This window comes from Vulpes vulpes, chromosome 11 (genome assembly GCF_048418805.1).
Source record: "Vulpes vulpes isolate BD-2025 chromosome 11, VulVul3, whole genome shotgun sequence".
NCBI lineage: Eukaryota > Metazoa > Chordata > Mammalia > Carnivora > Canidae > Vulpes > Vulpes vulpes.
Window position 1 is genome coordinate 55,205,596 of NC_132790.1, and position 17,001 is coordinate 55,222,596.

The 17,001-nt window shown below is 40.9% G+C and overlaps 1 long non-coding RNA gene and 1 pseudogene across 1 annotated transcript in view; one reads left to right on the top strand and one right to left on the bottom strand.

Annotated features, from left to right (window-relative positions):
- LOC140594433 (uncharacterized) overlaps positions 1–17,001 on the top strand; it is a 431,755-nt gene that overhangs the window by 29,300 nt on the left and 385,454 nt on the right. The window lies entirely within an intron of this gene.
- LOC112933252 (lysophosphatidylserine lipase ABHD12 pseudogene) overlaps positions 309–17,001 on the bottom strand; it is a 44,527-nt pseudogene continuing 27,834 nt past the window's right edge.

The window sequence follows — 17,001 nt, forward strand, 5'->3', positions numbered from 1 at the left end:
AAATCATATGGATATGTCTACTCTGGGATGACCCGGCTGTAGGAAGATCTGAGAAAAACCATGGGAATGGAATGTTTTAGCCCAGTTGAATCACAAACAGACTACATGGTTCTTTTTTTTTTTTTTTTTTGACCACCACCACAATTTTATTCTTAAATAAATGCTCAGTCCAAGGCCAGGTTAGGTGGACAGATGGGGAGAAAGCAGAGGAAGTGCCGGTCGTGGACCCATCCCCCACTGTGAGGCCCCGGGGAACAAAGGGTGCTGGGGGGAGGGCTGGGACCGCCGCCATCTCACGCAGCATGGTCCCCAGACCCCACACCCCCGCCCCAGGACCCCTGGGCCCAGCTCAGCAGGTGTGGGGTCCAGCAGCGGGGGGCTGGCCTGCATGGTCACTGTCCGCCCGACAAGAGCTCAGGTTCAGGGGCAATAAGAGGGATGGGATCGATCACACGCCAACAACCTGTGCCTTCCACGGACAGCCACGCTCCCAGCTGCCCAGGTGGGCGCCCTGGGTCAGCTGGGCCTCCTCCGCCCGCCCCAGCTGGCATCCGGGTCCTCTGTCCAGGAGCATCAAGGACGCCGAGCGGCCACAGCAGACGGGGAGGGCAGAGGTCTTCATGCTCCTTCAGGCAGCAGGACTCAGTGCTGGTGCCCGGGTCTGACTCCCCAGCAACCCCCTCAGTATCCGTGGAGGCTCAGGGCTCTTGTAGATGTACTTGTGCCTGTAGCCAAGGTCTGAGTGAAAGGGGATAAACTGAACTTTGAAGTCTCGGAAGCTTCGAGATGGAGCAGCGATGCTGTAGAGCTTTCTGCCAAGCTGGAAGGGCACGACCGGCTCAGCCTCCGAGGCAGGATAGGCAGGGAGCAGGAGATGTGCTTCAGGCTTTCATCATCTGCAAATTTAATTCTGCTGCTTGTAACGGGGTCGAGGAAGAACCAGTCAAACCCAGGGAAGTATCGATATATCACTGAGAATGGATGACTCTTAGCTTCCTCACGGATATTAGTGAACGGAGATTCCAATATAAGGGCATCTGGAGGTGTCTCTCGCTCACAGAGGCGCCGCACCAGACCTGTCGCCACCCCAGTGCTAGGGAATGACCCCAAATATACACAGGGTTGTCTCCACTCCGGGCTTTGATCCAGTCAAAAACGTGGAGTGCATCATAGGTCATGCCTCGCTCTAATGGGGTTCCTACTGAGTCACCCCAAACTCTGTAGTCAAAGGTGACCACGTGGTAAAACCCAGGGAACTCAGCACCTTATAAAGCTCCACAGGATGGTCGCCTCCTCTGGTGCCTTCATTCCCATGGAGGTACAGGATGATAGGGTGGCTGGAAGCCAAGGCATCCTCATACCACATCTGGTCCTTTCCTTGGGCGTCCTTCCACCAGGCAGCAGGGACAGTGTGCCAGACTCCAATGGTCACATCTTCCTCTGGCTGGAGGTAGTAATTACACGTGTGATTCAAACCTTGATCCTGCGGTTTTTTCAAGTCAATGAAATAGGGAACCCTCACAAAATTCAAGAAAATCAGTTTGGCCTGTATCCCAGGACACAGGTTGATGAGAAATGGAATGGCAACATACAACCCCAGAACACAGAGAAGTATCTTCTTTATTCGGAACCACAGGCCCTTTCGCTGCTCCTTGTTGTGCCCAAGATCGCGAATCCGAGAAACCACCAAGGAGCTGACACCGATGCAAACACACGAGGGTTTATTGACAAGCTCGAGCTTGGGTCCAAGTATATCTGACACAGCGGAGCAGGGACTTGGACCGACTACATGGTTCTGAAAGAGCTGAAAGATTTGTTGAGTTTTTACTTCTTGTTTTCAAGGGAACAGGACACATAAGAGGTTCAGCACTGCTTCCCAGTTGACCACACTCTTTTGTGCTGTGCTTCTTTTTGCTGTTTGGCCTGGAAAATATCTTAGTTCCTGAAGTCTTTAGTTCTTTAGTGACTATATCGGTGTCACTCCTTTACTAGATGTGACCTAGAAACAAGCTATGCCTCTCTCTAAGTCTCTAAGTGAGGGTAACTATGGTTCTTTCCCCAGCATACATGAAGCACTTCCCTAGTTTAGGATATGTAGTAAATACCCACTGAGTATCAGGTATGTGTGGAAGGTGCCTCCTCATCTTCAAGGAGCGATTTGAGCATCATCTTCACCCCCTGCTCAGCTATATTTGGTCATTTTCCCTCTGGACTCCTGTAGCATTTTCACTTATTTTTCTTATTGCACATCTCATATTTTACTATGATTTGTTTAATTAACTCCTGCACTAACTCTCCTAGATCATGAGATCCTATTTTATATTTTACTGTAATCACAGCCTATTATAAAAGTACCTGGCACATAGTAGGCATTCAAAGACTATAGTTGATTAAGTAATTACAACCGGTTGCTTTTTGACTGGGGACAAGGTATATAGGGAAATAAGAGAGAGGAAAAGATGGACTTAAATTATAGGACACTGGCAAGGGAGATATTTAAACATTTCATGATATTCGGTTGGCTGGCTGGGAATTGATGAGTAGAAAATATGTGACGTGATTTGACCCAGTGGAAATAGGGCAGGTTAATGAAGTTCTATTTGGGGAGGCTGGGATTCTTGAGAATTCTCAAAGCCTGTCTCTACCATCAGCTGTAGCATTATTTTGGTTCTGCCTATAAGTTGCTATTAGTGCCTGGCTCTAACCAGGGCAGAACCCAATATCCTCCCAAATGCCATCCTCTGCAAACACCAAAAGTATTTTCTCAGACTAAATCCCTGAATTTCTCTCAATCCGCTGTGGTGAATTTGTAATTATTTTTCTTGAGCATCCTTTTAAGACTCAATTTTGAAAAAGCTCCAAAGCATCATAATTACATGTGCAGAGGAAATCTTTATTTTGGAGATTATTCACCTATGATCTGAATCTTTAAAAATTGCTTGGTTTATGTGAAGTTTATGATATGCGTTGGGGATTTTTCTCTTTCATGATGGAGATGGTTCAGCCATCTACTCAAGGTGAGTTTGCTTTAAATATCATTGTTTAGAAGCTGAATTGGTTCAGGAAATCCCTAGACTCAACACAAATGTTCTGCTCAGAACCCTAAAGGGCAAAGCTGGGGAACTGAGCCTTGCCCAAGATCCTGGGAAGTTGTCCACTTGGATGACAGATTGGAGGTAGTGAAACATTTTGAAACAATGTTTAAATAAGGATTTTTAAAGAACTGTGGTGTGAATCACACTAATTACAACACAGTCAGTCTCAGAGGTGAGTTGACAAATTTATATATATTATTAGTGAGATAAAGGGTAGGGGGCAATTTTGTTCCTTATTAACTAAGAAATGGTGCCAGGGTTAGCTAGCTAGATTCTGTTTCCTTGTGCTGGCATCTCTTTAAGGTTAACATTTATTTAAACAAATAGTACTTCACTGGATCCTCATGACTGTCCTGTGACGTTAGATAGCCATCCCATTTCAGAGATGTGGAAACCCAGGTTTAAAGAAGCTAAGTAACTGGCTCCTGATCACATAATTGTATGTGACTGTGATGGTTAGTTTTATGTGCAAACTGGACTAAACTACTGTCCCCATTTATTTATTCAATCAAATCTAGGTGTTGCTACGAAGATGTTGTTACATAATGTTGCTATAAAACAACATTTGTAGATGTAATTAATGTCCATAATCAGTTGACTTATTTAAACCTGGATTTACCTGGTTCTACCAGTTGAAAGCCTTTAGAACAGTCTTTCCAGGGGCACCTGAGTGGCTCAGTGGTTGAGCATCTGCCTTGGGCTCAGGTCATGATCCTGGGGTCCTGGGATTGAGTCCCATGTCAGGCTCCCCACAGGGAGCCTGCTTCTCCCTCTGCCTATGTCTCTGCCTCTCTCTCTGTTTCTCTCATGAATAAATAAATAAGATCTAAAAAAAAAAAGTCTTCCCAGAAGAAGAAATTCTGCCTGCAGACTGCTTCAGCTCATGTTTGAGGATGTAGCCTCCCTCTCCTATGACCTTATCTGTGAATTTTAGACATTCCTGGCTGTTCCCAACAATTTTATGAGCATTAAATCACTTAGTATACATTTTCTACTGGTTCTGTTTCTCTGGTTGAGTCCTGGCCAATGCAGTGACCAAGAGGTAACTTTTTAAATTATCTTACATTTGTCTTGAGCCTTATAGTTTTAAAATGCCCTCACATAAATGATCTTTATTAAATCCTGGGTCTGTGAGTAGGTAAGTCAGTCATCATCCTTGCCTCACCACCAGTATCACCATCCTCACCATTATTGTTGCTGTTTTACAGCTGAGAAAAAGGGTTATGCAGCCAAAGGGCCAGTCTGGGGTAAGAACCAGTTCTTCTAACCCCAAATATGTTTAACATTAGCACCTACCTGTGCAAAACTTTAGATACCTTATCCTCTGGGTTTCTGGATGTCTTCTGATGGTCAATTCCTCTATTGTAGCCTATAATCATCACACACCTTTCCAGCGACCACACCCACAGAAAACTGGAGCTTGTCATCATCAGTAACAGCAGCATTTCTAAAATCTATATTTTAAACATCCATTAAAAAAAACGCATCCATCCAAAACCAAAGAAACCTCTAGGCATGATCTCTTCCTGTGGATTTTTCTATCAAAATTCTGATCATTTCGGAACCCTATCTATAGTGGTGAGTAGTTGTGTTCATGGTTAAGTGTATCCTAACTATGGTTCTTTATAAAGGATTTTTTTTAATTTAGTAAAACCAAGATTCATTTTTATTCGATGAATGTCAGTCTCACCACCGAGATTCCAATGTGGGTATCTCCTATTTCTAGCATGACGTTTAATAGTCTTGAATGATTAAAATGAGGTCACATAAAGTATTTCCACATGATTTTATGTATGTGTATACATGTGTCTGTGTATGTATTATATATTATAACACATTAAGTAGAGAATATGTTTGATTCTAATTCCTTAAAAAATTTATCAAACCACAGAAGAATAATCTGGGACTCAATATCTTGATATTTCTCTTAAGGATGATGAGGAAAATAACCAGCTAACAATGGTGAGTTATAGAATATTGATGAACCAACATGGCCCATTATTCGGTTGTTGAAGAAATGCATTGGACTGTTTAAACAGCCTCATCTCCAGGCACAGTTACAAATCAGGGAAGGATGATTTGCAATATCATGGTGGAAGACTTTATTTCCTGTAGAAAAGTGACTCCATCAAGATGGCAGCACAGGTCCTTCCTGACTTTTGTCCCTTTCATGAGAAGCCTAACTAGCAACAATCCATAGGCAAGATGTCATTGTGAAAATCCCAGAAGCCCCTGGATCACAGAGACTGAGAAGGACTGCCTTCAGAGGGTAAGTCAGAGGCATTCATCCTCTGACTACATTGCCTATCTTTCAGGATAGCATGGCAACACACCAAGAGGGCCTCTCTAGACCTGTGGTTTTTGGGAAAAAGAGAACCTAAGTGGACATCCAGCAACCCCAGCATTGTGAGAAGCTCCTGGGAAAATCCACTCTTGCCTCATGGGGATCACTGGGAGAGTCTGCAGGATCACAGGGGTAATCTTGACCACTGGGGATCAGATAGAGATGGAGAAGGCTGGGGCTTACAATGTCAAAATCTTGGCAGACAGCATTCCTGTTTGCCATGGCATCTGAGCAGAGATCCTATCCAGTGGCTCTGCCCATCTGCAGAGCTGAACTGGTAGCCCTGTCTGGTCAGGGAACTTGTTTGGCAGTTCTGCCTGACTTGGGTCCCCAGTCAATGAACCCTGCTATCTAAGGAATCTGTTCCATAGACCCACCTGGGCAGGGAACCAGATTCATAACCCCACCCAACTACTGAATGTAGACTTTAGTACCAACTGACTTGGAACGCTGGCCAGAGAACCTGGGCAGCCATAGAGCTCATCCCATAATTCCATTTGGGTGAAGAGCCAAACAAGCACCCCTGTCTAACTGTTGAACATAGTCTCTGGCCACACATGTGAGCACAGCCTATCATACTGCCTGGCCATAGAACCCAGCCTACAACCTGCCTTGCAACAGAGCCTAGCCTATGGCCTTGCCTGAACACAGCCTTGCCTCACTGGGGTGGGCAGCCCACACAGTGACAACTCAATCATGTAGCAAAATCTCTAGTCCCATCTAATTGTAGGCTACAGCTAGAGGCACCTCTCGACCAAGGAGCCTGGACAGCAGCCTTGCCCAAGAACAGAGTGTAGATATGGGTCTATATGATCACAAAGCCCAGCCTGTGGCCCCAACCAACTTCGGGGCACACTGTATGGTTCTACCTGATTGCAGAACACAGCCAGAGTCCCTGTCCAACCATGAAGCCCTGTTTTTAGCTCTGTCTGAACATGGAATCCAGCCAGTAGTACCGTCTAGTTGGGGAGCACAGCCTAAGACCACACCTGACCAGAAGTGATAATGGACCCCAGCCATGGACTTGCCTAACCACATAGTCCAACCTCGTTGCACCACTCTGCTAGAGAAACAGCCTGTGACCTTGCCTGACCAGAGGTGATTGCAGAACCCTGCTGGTGGCCCCACCTGACTGTGGAGCCTAGTTAGCAGCTAACCTTGGAGCACAGGCAGTGGCCTCAGCCAACTAGAAACCCTGACAGCAACCCCAGTCTGCCCACAGACACTACCAACTGACCTGTTCAGGACAAACTGAGCAGATGGTGCAGGACTGTCTCTGTCAAAGTGAACCTATAAAGTCTGGAAGAGGAAACTATTCATTCAAATGTACAGATACCAATACAAGGAATCAAGAATCACAAAGAATCAGGTAAATATGACACAACCAAAGGAAACTAATAAAGTTACAAAAACAGAAAACCCTAAAGAAATGGAGATATGTGAACTCTCTGGCAAAGAATTCAGAATAATCAGAATTCAGAGTGTAAATTGGTGCAGCCACCAAACAATATGGAGGTTCTTCAAAAAATTAAAAATAGAACTGCCATATGATCCAGCAATCCTACTTTTGGGTATATAACTGAAGAAAATGAAATCACTATCTCAAAGAGATACCTGCACCTCTATGCTCATTGCCCCATTATTTACAATATTCAAGACATGGAAACAACCTAAATGTTCATTGTTGGTTACATAGGTAAAGACAATATGATGTATCACTTTTAGTCACAAATCATTTTACTGAAGCTGTTTGTCCTTTCCTTGTTGTTTTGTATTTTTTAAATGAAACTACTCAATTGTTAAAAAAATAGAGACTTTACAGCAAATTTTTAATTTTTATTTGTTTTTTTCATCTTTATCTTTGTGAGGTTCAATTGCTGGGTCTGTCAGGTAATGGCAGACAGAGCTTGGAATTGTCATGCAACTCCTCTGACAGTCAGTGTTCCCATTAGTGAAAAGGGAACCATAAAACCTATCCACCCCTCTTGGGGATTAAATGGACCAACATATTTAGAATGTTTTGGTGGAAGAGCTCAGCCTTTTGCACTCTCATGAAGCCTAATGGACTTCTCGGAACAATTACTTTAAATTCATAAAACAAAATATAGAATTACAAAGGAAGCCAAATATATTGCAATTATATAAGCCAAAATAATTTTAAAGCAAGTTTATGTTGGAATACAATATGTATTTCTTTGTTAATATATTAAGAATTAAAAGATCAAGCCAAGGGTCTGTAAGTATTATAATTTTGAAGTAGTGAAGCACATGAACAATATTTTAATTTATCTGACAAACTAAAACATGAAAATATCTGTAATTTCTGTTGTTGACAAAGCCATATTGTGGGTTTGCAGCCATTTATAAATGAAGAAAATGCTAGATATTAGTTAAGGAATAGTGAAAAAAAGGTGACTTTTATTTCTTCCAAGTTCAAGGATCTCTGAATCTCTTGTCTAGCAAGAAGCAGACACTTGATAGAGGTTAGTTCCCTTCCTTCTAATTTCTTCTTTTTGATGCCTGTCCTGACAAGTACTGTCCTCAGGTTTTCTTCCTTTTTTTACTTCCTAATGAAATATGACTATAGGAAAAGGTCTGATGTCAGGCATTTGGCCCATGGAGCATCTAGATACGTTTATATTTTCTTGATTTCTTTCTTTTTTTTTTTTTTTTAAGATTTTATTTATTTATTCATGAGGCACACACACACACACACACACAGAGAGAGAGAGAGGGGGGGGGAGAGAGAGAGAGAGACAATGGCAGAGAGAGAAGCAGGCTCCATGCAGGGAGCCTGATGTGGGTCTCGATCCTGGAACTCCAGATCACACCCTGAGCCGAAGGCAGACACTCAACCACTGAGCCACCCAGGCACCCACCCCCCCTTGATTTATTTCTTAAGATCATTTCTTATTGTGGCAGAAATTGAAGGAATTTCGGCTTAGGGATAAGGTGGACCTCCCCAGCTCCCAGGAAGAAATGACATTGTAAAGAGAGCAGATAACATACTTTCTTAAACCTCAGACTGGCACAAGGATCGGCTGTGGACTTGACTCCAAATTACTACTCCAAATTTACTCCAAATTACTACTCTAGGTGATCAGTCTCAGGCGTCAGGGTCTGGAGACTCAGAGAAATGGGACCTTCTCTTTTTGCCTTGGTTCCCACCCTGTTCCTGGCATTCTAGAGTGAAAGCCCATAATGTGTCTTTTCCCAACTCTGTGTCCAGTGATGTCACATTGATAACTTGAAATCAGCATGGTGGGAGTCTTTGCACCATAGAAATCAGCAAATACTACAGGGTAGGGCTTCTTTCCTCCCATTCAATGTTTCCTGGAAAGCCAGTTGTTAAACATTTGTCAGCATATCCCTGTCTGTACCTATCCCTTCCTGCCTGGTGATTCTGCTCTGACAACATTAGTCATTCTTTTCCAAAACCTAAAAGAAGGGCATCACTTCCCTACTTGAGCGAGTAAGAATGTTTTGTGAGATGACTTTCCTTGTTCATGTTTTTTTTTTTTTTTTTAATTTTGTTCATGGTTTTATAAACATTCAGGCTAAACAAGCAAAAACAACTTGTGAGAAGATATCACACAAAATATAAGTGATTTAGGATACTTGCATCTACAGGAGAGTCAAGCAGGGGTTAGCAAACTTTCTCTTAAAAGGGCCAGAGACTAAATATTTGAGGCTTTACAGGCCAAGAGGAAACGTAGAAGCTATTATGTATGTGCTTATGTAACCATTTAAATGTAACTGCATTGGCTGAAATTTTCTGACTGGGGGTGGGGGTGTGGGGTGAAGGGAAAGGCAAGGTGGTCAGGTTGGAGGCTGACAGATGAAGTAATGAGGACTAGGACTAGGGTGGTATCAGGAGGAAGGAAGAGGGAGGAAGAGGTTTGAAGGAATGTAACTATCTAATTAGATGTATAGATAGTGGATAAATGAAAAGATGGATCAAATGTGATCTAGGGGGCTGGCTGAAGTTTGTAACTCGGGACTCACAAACATATTAGGAGATCGAAAGCTCTGAGAAATGCTGCAGTAAATGAAGCTGTCTTTGCTCAGCCCAACATTTCCCAAAGTTATTTACCAAGTTCTTTATTTATGTATCATGGAAGGTACTGGATTTCACCAATTTGATCTGTAGCTGTATTGCAGAATGCAATGTCTCATTAGGAGATGAGGAACCAACCATACCACTTATTTTAAAGAGACAATTTAACTTAGGGAACTGAATTGCTAAACAGGCATTTGGAGAACTGTAACTGGAGAAAGTTGTAGTAATTGCAGGTACCATCTACCACCCTTGGGCAGGAGGAGCAGAGAGAAGAGGTTGGGGTTAGTAAAACCTAGAAGCTGGGATTAGACGTGTTAAAAAGAGACCAGGACCTACTGCTGCTGCTGGGGTGGCGAGCCATTGCTCAGGTGACTGGTAGCACAGGAAGCAAGCAGCAAGGAGCAAATCCTTTCTTCCTCCTCCAGGGTTGCTGTCTCTCTTTCACACCCTTTATTGGCAGATCCTAACAGGAAGCCAGATGGCAGAGGAGAATTTATCTGTGGAGTCCAGCCTCAGAATTATAAACCAGGAAACAGAAGGGTGGGTGGCGTTGAGAGACAGTAGCTTAATAACCAGCCCAGATCCCAACCCATGTGCATGGTTAGTTTCCAAGCAATCTGGGTCTGGATGGCATCAGAAGTCTTTCCCTCCACCCAAAGGCTAGAATAGCCACAGGTATCTTTTTGAGGCTCTCCTTTTTTCTTAGACAGCAGAAGCTATTCATTAGAGAAGAGAAAATCCTGGTTTTAATTACATTTCTCTTATAATTCAAAAGGGTTCAAATAAAGAGAGAAAAAAAGATTTCAACAAAGTAAAATGATTTGGCAACATGTTCTAAAGGGTTTTTCAGCATCCCTATATTCAACTGTTTCTAATCCTGTGATTATGTGCTTCAGTTTTCCATCCTAAGTACCAAGGATGAAGATGGTGCTTAGTGGACAGTTTAGGGATGACAGGGCTCTATGTAGAAACAAGATGCACAGGGAACAAAAGGAAAGAGGCACCCTGTTCTCCCAAAGTTCTGCTTTTCTGAGACGTACAGAGTGGAGCACCTTTCTGGAAGAAAGATGACGCTGAAATTGAAGCATCTGGAGTATTCTCTCTCTTTTTTAAAGATTTTATTTACTTATTTGTGAGAGACACCAAGGGAAAGAGAGGCAGAGACATAGGCAGAGGGAGAAGCAGGCTCCATGCAGGGAGCCTGATGCAGGACTCGATCCTGGGACCCCAAGATCCTGGGACCCCAGAGGTGAAGGCCGGTACTAAACCGCTGAGCCACCCAGGCGTCCCTGGAGTATTCTCTATAGATGTACTGGTGGTTGCTGTGGAATTTCTTGCAGATGTAAACTGCTCTGGTGTGGATGTCTGGCTTAGGGCAATGTGCATAGTTTGAAGAAAGGAGACAGTTGGCTTCAAAGCCATGCCAGTCACTTACCAGTTGCATGGCACCAAGATAGTCAATTCACTTTATTATTGATAATAACTATACGTGTCCTGCTCTCATTTTTGGCTTACCCTAAGGATCTAAAGCCATGGTGGCTAAAAATGAAAACATAGAACAAAGAGTAAAATGAAATAAAAACACAAGGACTCAATAATGATGAGATGTGTGACTATTTCAGTTTACTTGGTTGTCTCTAGAAGAGATACATATATGAAAGAGATATCTTCCCCAACAATTCCTTTCTGTCATAGGGAAGTTGTAATGTGTACTTTTCTGGGCTTATGTTGCTCACGGATTTACATACAAATATTTGTCTCTTGTGTTATTATCGAAAAAGCTCCTAATGTGTAAGTAAAAACAAACCCAGGAAAAATATCTGTGTGTCAGTTTTCTTTGTTTATTGTTTTAGGTTTTTCTTGGGGCCAAATGGAGTAGATGTTTCTGAAATTGTAGTTTGAATCTAGGAGTCAGCAGTTGCTACTATTACTACTACTACTACTACTACTACTACTACTTATTATTATTATTAATTATTACAGTTGTAGCAGTGGTAGAAGGATTCATTGAGTGGTTACTGTATGCCAGACACTTTTTAAAGCACCTGTACTGTGTTACCTCCTTAAAATAACCCTGTGAGGTAGACATTGTTCTCACTTTCATTTAATGTTAGGAAACTGAGGCATAAAGAGGGAACTTTAGGGGAACTTGCCTGAGGTTACAGAATAGAGCTGAGACTTAAACCCATATAAACTAGTTACCAAGTGGGAACTTTTAGCTACTCTCCCATATTCAAGAAACACTTTCACACATTATATAAATCAAAGTAGCTTCTTGATTGCTTTTATTTGTTCACATGGGGATTTCATTTATTGGATATTTACAAAGTGTTAGATCAGATTCTAAGCATTTTCTGTGTGCATTCTTATTTAAACCTTATGGTGTTTTATCATCAACATCCTATTTATCAGACAAAAAAACGAAAGTTCAGAAAATTTAAGCATTTTACTCAATTGAGTTCATGCTTTTAGTAATTGTTGAAGCTGAGTTCAGGTCCATATGACTCACAACCCCACATTTTAGTGCAGTACATCGCATAACTCTTTGCTTATTAACCATAATTTTTTTTTCTATTTTTCATAGAGCCATTCTTAAATTTCCCTGAACATGAGTGTAAAGCTTATAACAATGGGAAAGCTGAAATAAAGCTAAATGAAGATCAGAAATCATGTAGTGTCAGCATTATACCAGAAAACTAGGTAATTATACCAGAAAACTAGGATGAGAGGTAATGAAATAGGGTTTAATGCTCAGGCTTTGAATTCCTTAAAAGACAAGGTAAACAAACAAAAGGCAAACAAGGCAAAAAAGCCAAAAAAATCCAGTTCATCTAGTTTGTATGGTTCTTGTGTCCAATAAAAAGAAGTAGACCAGTAATGCAGAAAACACACTTTCCCTAGCACTCAAAGTCCAGAGAAATGTTTTGAAAGTCTTGTATTTGGACACTAGTCGTGTTTGGGAGGGAGCTTCTATGATACACAGCATGGTAGCATGGTGTAAATGAATACTTGGTGAAGGATACAGATTAGAATTTTATCCTATATGAAGCAGAGGAGGTATTTCCAAGATTATCTGTAAAGGAAAATGTACTGTATTTGTTTCTGACACCTTTAGTAGAACTCACAGTCTAATGAGGAGGACACTTGATGGGATGAGCGCTGGGTGTTACACTTTATGTTGGCAAATTGAATTTAAATTTAAAAAATAGTAAAAAAAAAAAAAAGAACTCACAGTCTAGTGTAACATGTCAATGAATGTCCTTAGATCTGTTGAATAACTACATGGGTAAATGTGTTCCCCAGTTTCATAGAAGGGAATGACTTTATTTATGTACAAAGAGCCAATTGTTTTCTTCTTGAAACCCGGAAATAAAAATTTAAAGACTAACTTAGAACTTGTTTAACTTCAATTTAACAATTTTGAACCATATTAGTTAAGGAAGATCTTAAGCTTGGTCAGCACCAAGACAAAAGAAACAAGGGAAGAAACCTTGGCTAAGAACCTGGTGGGTTCCAATGGCCTATGGTGCATTTATGGGGGCCTATGCACAATTAAGTCAGCAGAGCCCTACCTGTTAGTGTTATGCTGGAACACACAGACTGAAGCTACCTATAAATCACCCAGGAATGTGAAAAAAAGAAAAAAAGAAAAAAAGACATGAGATAAAATCGGGAGACAAATCAGAATTACTGAGTCAGAGTGATAACCTTTCAAGGCTAGTGAGATAAAGATGCCCAGAACACCTCTTATATTCAAGTGACAACAGTACAACATTCTTGAACTTGAGATAGCAGTGCTTTTAGCAAATCATAATCTCACCTATTTATGCTAGTGACTGACATTCCTCATACTGTATCACTTGATTGTTAAAATTGCAAATATACAGATCAAGGATAAACTGAGAAGCTCATTGGATCATAGTCATGTATACAGATGCATCATGGCCAGGTTCTAGGGTTTTGCTCAAATCTGAAATCTGTATATGTGAGTCTGTTGCTCTGTCCATCCACCCAACCATCCAGCCACCAGCCACTCCTAATCTAAATAGAGTTGTATCTTCTGCCTCAGGAATTAAACCTGGTTCAGTATTAAAGGAAATGAAAGCTAAATTAAATTTCTTTACTTCATAATAATTAAAGGAATGCACTAGACATGACACAAAGCATAAGTAAACTATGCATTCATTTATAACTACAATGAACATTTATTAAAATATTCTTATGTGCCAGGACCTGTAGGAAGAGCTAGGCAGGGAATAAATATGAATAAGACATAGTCCTTGCTTTTTAGAATCCATAGTCTGGTAGAAAGTATTTGCATACATATCTACGACTTCATGTTCTATCTTCTTGTCTTTACTCACTCCACTCCTTCCTTTTTCTAAAATACAGGAACATGAAAACACTCCACTCCAAACATCTCTTGCCTCAGAGCCTTTGCACTTGCTGTTCTCTCTGCCCAGAATGTTCTTTCCCCAGATATATTCAGAGTTGACTGCCTCACTTCCTTTAGATCTCCCCCAGATGTCACAATTTCAGTGATGTCTTCCTTGAGTATCCTATATAAAATAGCAATTCCCTCTCACTTGGGGAACTTTGTATCTACATAATTCTGAATGATTTTTCTCCCTCACTATGTATATATTTCTTTTTGTTTGTTTGTTTATTGTCTTTCTCCATCTAGATGCCAACTAGAATATATGTTCTGTGAAAGTAGTTTGTTTTACTCACTCCTCTATCTCTGTGTCTGGAATAGAGCTTGACAAATAGTAGGTGTTCAATAAATATTGTTAAATAAATAATATGAAGAAGAAAAATAATGCTAATATATAAGCTAATATATAAGTGTTTCATATGTACATATATGTATATGTACACATATATATGCTAATGTATTTATATGTGCATATATGTATATATGTAAATATAAATGAATTGTGATAGCAACAGGGTAGGAATGACTATTCTGGAAAGGGAGATATGTCTTATGAATCCTTGAATAGAAAGGTATTTCTTTACTTTGAAAAAAACAGAGTCCACTTATATGGGACAGCTAACTTTCATGAGAGATATAACCAACATTTCAGGGATCAAAGTGCTGGTTAGATATGATAAATGACCATATGATGCCTGAAAATTTTCCATTACCCTTTGAATTTTTTTGTAGTCTGGGACCATCTGGAAACAAATGGGTTTGACCTCATTTCCAAAACTACTTGTGAAGCCTGTTCCTGTTAACCAGGAACTAAATCTTCACTTGTGGGCTATCTGTGCTTGATTCTGTGCTCCAATCCTTACAGTTCTGACTGCTGATGGGACTCAAGAGAACACTGAGCATTTTCCTTGTCACAAAAGCCATCATTCACTAGAGAGTGGGAGCAGAGACGAACTCTAATATCCACTGGCATGGCTCAGTGCAACCCAGACTGCCAAAGAAAACAGGTGTTCAATGATTACCAGAATAAGTTTGAGGCAAGAATCCAAGCTGTGCATGAGCCCATGTGACCACTTTCCTTGTAGTGCTGTGGATGTCAGACAGGTAAATGAGGACTCTCAGGCAGCCAGAGTAGACCCTTTGGGGCAGCTTTTCATTTCTACATTCATTCAGCCAACAATTATTTATTGAGCATATGTGCCTTGTGCAAGGCTCAGAGTGTGACCCAGTCTTGATATAACCAGAGGTCTTCCTGCTAAGTTTGTGTGATCCTCTAAGGGTTTCAGGAAACTTTCTCTTAGAGGTTTTAATCAGAGAGCATCTTTTGCAGGAAGGAAAAGCCCATTTAAATAAGCTTTTGTGAAACAGAGGATAATAGAGGAGACATTTTCCAGAATGCAAATGCAGGAGATGGCAACCTAGCAGCTCACTGCATAGTTCCCTACAAAGTGCCGTGTTCTCTGGACACTACTTTTCTCTTTGCTGGGCTCGATTCCTCTAACACTCAGGGCCTCAGGCCAAAAAAAAGGCCATTTCAGACCCTGCTGAATGGTGCTGTTCGGGAGTACTCAACAGAGACTGCTCGCAGGCCTGTGTGTTCCATTCCAAACTCCTGGGAGAACCTGATTGGCTCAGCTCATATCTAGAGTCCTTTCCCATCCATCAGACATAACCAGGGAGCAAAGTTTTGTAGCACCCACTGCACACTCAGAAGGGCTGTGGGAAGTGACTCTGACTGGAGGTAGAATAAAGATATAGGGAGGGCATGCCTGGCATGGAATTAAAAATTTAACTCACAAAAAAAATTTTTTTAACTCACAGAAGCAGAGAGTAGAATGGTGATTACCAGGGGCTTCCAGGGGAGTGGGGGTAATGGTGGGATGTTGGCCAAAGGATGCAAACTTCCAGTTATAAGGTGATTAATTTCAGGAATCTGATGCAAGGCATAGTGACTATAGTAACACTGTACCATATACTTGAAATTTGCTAAAAGAGTAAATTTTAAGTGTTCTCAATACACACACACACACACACACACACACACGCACACACAGATGGTTAACTATGTGAGGTGATGCATTAATTAGCTTAATTGTGGTGATCATTTCACAGCATTTATGTATATCAAATCATCACATTGTACACTTAAAATATATACACTTTTTATTTGTCCATTATACTTCAATAAAGATGGGGGAGAAAAAAAAAAGGGGAATTCTACTCATCTTAGAGTATCCAGCTTCTAGCACAGTGCCTGGCCATGTAAGAGCTTCTCAGTAATTGGCCATTAAGTAAATATTATGTCTGCATTTTGATGTCCTTGACTCAAAGGCTTACTTTTTTTGATGAAGAAATTGATAATATTTATTTTTTCTAATTATGAAACAATAAAAAATGAATATTCATAATATCACATTTTGGTATATTCATAAATCTGTCATTTTGAAAGGATAAAGTTACAATTTATAAATGTATTTTTACATACATATATATATAAAGTGAACATTTTCCTACACCAGTAATTATTCTTCAAACATTGGTTTTTAATGTCTACAAAATATTTGATTTACATAATAAAACTTATTTATCTGTTATTGGACTTGTAGGCTATTTTCAGGTTTCAGTATCATAAATATTTCCTTATGAGAATCTCCTTACACATGAAACTTTGTGCTTTCCTGTAGGTACATTTCCCAGAGTGGAATTATGAGATCAAAGGGCATGCACACTAGGGTGCATTGATAATTATTGCCAAATACCTCTAGAGAGGGCAAATTAATGTACTTGACACCAGTTGTGTACGATCATGCCTATTTCCCCATGTTCTCAACCCCAGATGGAATTATAATCTAAGAAGATGTCAGTTTGATCCATGACTCCACTTACTCAGAATGGGGCAGAGACCATGGCTTGCCCCGGGAGCAATGCCACTGGCTGATGGCATGAGGGCTATGGCAGGGCAGAGATGAAAACAATACAGGTCATGCTCTCAAGCACTTAAAGTCCTTTGCGGCTAGAAGCATTTTATAAACACCTCATTTAAAAGCAAAGGAAGAATAAAATATTT